The sequence below is a fragment of the Myotis davidii genome, unplaced genomic scaffold (assembly GCF_000327345.1).
Source record: "Myotis davidii unplaced genomic scaffold, ASM32734v1 scaffold562, whole genome shotgun sequence".
NCBI lineage: Eukaryota > Metazoa > Chordata > Mammalia > Chiroptera > Vespertilionidae > Myotis > Myotis davidii.
This window is the reverse complement of record NW_006293953.1, coordinates 1,761,653-1,765,285: the sequence shown is the minus strand read 5'-3', so window position 1 is coordinate 1,765,285 and position 3,633 is coordinate 1,761,653. Positions and strand designations below refer to the sequence as shown.

General features: G+C 47.2%; 1 long non-coding RNA gene across 1 annotated transcript; it reads left to right on the top strand.

Annotated features, from left to right (window-relative positions):
* LOC107183774 lies at positions 1–3,199 on the top strand. The gene is made up of 2 exons (XR_001514581.1): positions 1–714; positions 2,990–3,199. It is a non-coding gene; the product is annotated as an uncharacterized LOC107183774 (long non-coding RNA).
* The last annotated feature ends 434 nt before the right edge of the window (positions 3,200–3,633 follow it).

Sequence of the window (3,633 nt, the reverse complement as noted above, 5' to 3'; positions counted from 1 at the left end):
GCTGAACCACTGGGCCACACCAGCCGGGCCACACTTTGTATTATTTTGTTTAATCTTCTAAATGAGCTAGGTAACAAGTACTCTCTGTTTGGGGGGAACTGTTACTCTTCTCATTTCCTGCACAGGTCTGAATATGTGCTGTTTGGACAGCTCAGTGGGTTCTGGTTTCACCTCCTTGGCTTCAGGAAGGGAATCCTCCACGTATTGAGCTTTGCAAGGGGCGGCTTGTGATCACTTCCTAGATGATAGCCTGGGGCTCAGAGAGGCTAAGTGACTTGTCCAAGGTAACACAGCAATGAGAGGGCGTTGCTGGCATTGAAGCAGGTCTCTCTGAAGCCAAGGCTTTCCCTGCCCTCTCAGGTGGGGAAGGTGTCCAGTTTCTGACCCCAGACATTGCTTCAGGGAATTCTGCCCCCAGTTTCAGAGCTCAGCAACCTCTGGAAGTGTGTCCAGCCAGTTCCCCACAGAGCTGGCTGAGATCCAGCTGCATCCTGGAGACCACAGGCCTCAGACTCCCACTTAAGTCTCCTGCTGCCCACGCTCCTGCCTTGATCTGCAGTTGAATAAAGGCTGGGCCCCAGGCAGCCAGGTTTGGTGGGCTTGGCTCCTCTCCTCTTGTGTTCTCTCCCCAGTGGCCTCCCAGAAGCCCTATGGCCATGACACAGCTGCTTCTGCTCATTGTGTCTCTCCTGGTCCTGGGTCATGTGCCTCCAGGTAACATCGTGTGTGTGTGTGTGTGTGTGTGTGTGTGTGTGTGTGTGTGAGTGTGTGAGTGTATGTGTGTGTGTGTGTGTGTGTGTTGTGTGTGTTGTGTTTTTGGGAGGCACTGTGCAGTATTACATCAGTAGTCAGGGTATGTGTGTATGTGTGTGTGTGTGTTTGTGTGGGTGTGTGTGTTTGTTTGTTTGTGTGTGTGTGTGTGTGTGTAGAAACAAGGAGTAGGTTCTCACCTCCTGGGGAAGAGAGGAGGCCTGGACCAATCTTTAAATTCTGGCCGCATCACTGGCTTTCTGAGCAGCTTAGAAGGGGCTGCTAGATCAGCCTGCACCTCAGTTTCCTAATCTTTAAAATGGGATTCACTCAACAAATGTTCGTTTGAAAAATATTTACTGTGTGCCAGGCACTAGTACAATTGCTGTGGATCCAGCAGTGAGAGAAAGCAAGGTCCTTGCTTTCATGGAGTTGATATTTTAGTTAGTGGAGACAGAAAAGGACCAAATAAACATATACTATTTCAGGTGGTCATAAGGGCTAAGAAGAATAAACGCAGGGCAAGGGGTTAGTGTGGTATGTGCATGGGGTGGTAGAAGAGCTGAAAGGCCTCTGAGAAGTCCTGTTTTTTAAAAAATATATTTTATTGATTTTTCACAGAGAGGAAGGGAGAGGGATAGAGAATCAGAAACATCGATGAGAGAGAAACATCCATCAGCTGCCTCCTGCACCGCCCCCACTGCGAACGCGCCTGCAACCAAGGCACATGCCCTTGACCGGAATTGAATCTGGGACCCTTCAGTCTCCAGGCTGACGCTCTAGCCACTGAACCAAACCGATCAGGGCTGATAAGTTCTTTTTTTAAGTTTTTAGTTCAAATGTACCTGAAAGTAGACAGAATAATATAAGGAACAAGTGAGCTTTAAAAAAACCTTTTATTATGGAAAAAGGTAAACATGCAAAAATAGAGAAAAACATAATGATGTGAGGTGTTTTTTAAAAAAAATCATTTTTTTTGAGAAAACTTCAAACCTAAATTTAAAAATATGGTATAGAAAACTCCCCGTATCCATTACCCAGCCTCAACAATGATCAACTTAAACCAATCCTGTTTTGTTGTTCACTTGCCCCTTCTGCCCAGTGAATTTTTTTGAAGTAAATTTCAGATCTCTTATCATTTTATATAAGGTAGGTTTGAGCAATGATCTGACTACAGTGATCAAATGATTAAATGATAAAATGATTAAAGCCCCTCTCACTGCCCTCTGAAGGAGGGATGTACAGATGAGGAATCTGAGACCCAGGCCACGCGGCTGGAAAATGGCAGAGCTGGAATTTGGACTCGGAGGGTCTGAGCTGGGTGCACACCACCCCGTTAATCAGTATACTGCAGACCCCCTTCAGCGTGTGGGTTCTCTGCCTCAGGGAGATTTTGAGATCAGCTCTGTATCATGCTAAGTTCTCTACTTCGGCAGGATAAAGGATGGGCCGGTTGGCAGGGCTGAATAACACCCATGGTATCATGTAAAGATTCTGTGGACTCCCTTTTAACTCAGGGAGAGGCACTTCTCCCCTCCACCTCCTTTTCAGCCCCAGTTCTTCTGAGTTGCTGGGTCGTAAAATATCGCTGTAACAGCCAGGTCTTGTAGAAGTGCTCCTCCTCCCACCCCATGTTCCCACACCCGCCCTAATGGGCAGTTACCCATTACTTCCTTCCGGGCACTTACCACCTCAACAGCCAGTGCCTCATGTTTGCTGAATGAATAAATGCAGATGCTACCCCACCCGCCTGCTGTGACCAAAGACCCTCAGAGAGGGTACAGGTCCTAGGTCCCCAAAGCCTTACCATTTACGAAAATTCTTTCACTAAATTTTAATGTTAAACAGGTCCGTTAAGTGTGTGAGGCAGGTGTTAAGGCTATGAGTTTGGATTCTGGAGCCGATTGCTTGAGTTTGAATCCTCACCCTGCTCCTCAATGGCCATGTAACCATGGGGAGAGTTGTTAATCTTTCTGTGCCTCAGTTTCCTTAACTGTATAACAGGGTTGTTATACAGTTAATAAAAGACCAACTATAATAATAGAGTGTTATTTTGAAAAGTGCTTAGAGTGTACCTGGGGTATGGATTAATCTGGACAAGAAATTGGTCTCTAACTTATAACCAGTGGTGTAACTTGTGACCTGTGGCCTCACCTTTGACCCGTGGTTATATACGTTCACAGTGGCCTAACTTGTGACCCCCGGGCTATCCTGTGACCTGTGGTCTTCCTCTCCACAGGGAGAAGCGAATTCAAACGGTGCTGGAACGGCCAAGGAGCCTGCCGGACTTACTGCACCAAGTATGAAACCTTCATGCACCTGTGCCCAGATGCCTCCCTGTGCTGTATCCCCTATGGACTCAAGCCTCCAGTGCCCCATAAGCCAGAGAATGTATAGCCGGTTCTGGGGCCGGCACACTTGCTCTTCATAAAACACATGCTGCCCGTCGCCTCCTCTTGCTTCTTGCTCACCACCCTCTACCCCCACCTCCTCCGGGGCTGGGGAGGGGAGAGAGGGGCGGTCCGGGATATAGAAGAGATGGTGGGGTGGTTGGTGGAGGGAGTGAAGTGCCTGAGGACAGCGGGCATTCATGACCATTGGAAATGGCTCCGGTCTTGCCTGTATCACGTTTGCTCCATCCAACTTGGGAAAAAATTGCTCAATTTCCCTCAGCCTCCCCAGTCTCCTTATCCATAAAGCAGGGATAATTATCATATCAGGAGATTAGAACTTTATAGAAGGAATTCAAGAAGGAAGGCAGAGTTCATAATAGGAGTTAATTGTAATAATCACAAGAATAACCAAGAAAGTGAGTTAATTATATTAAGGATTAATAATAGAGCTCAAGCCACAATTCTGGCATGCAGAACGAGGTGGTGGATT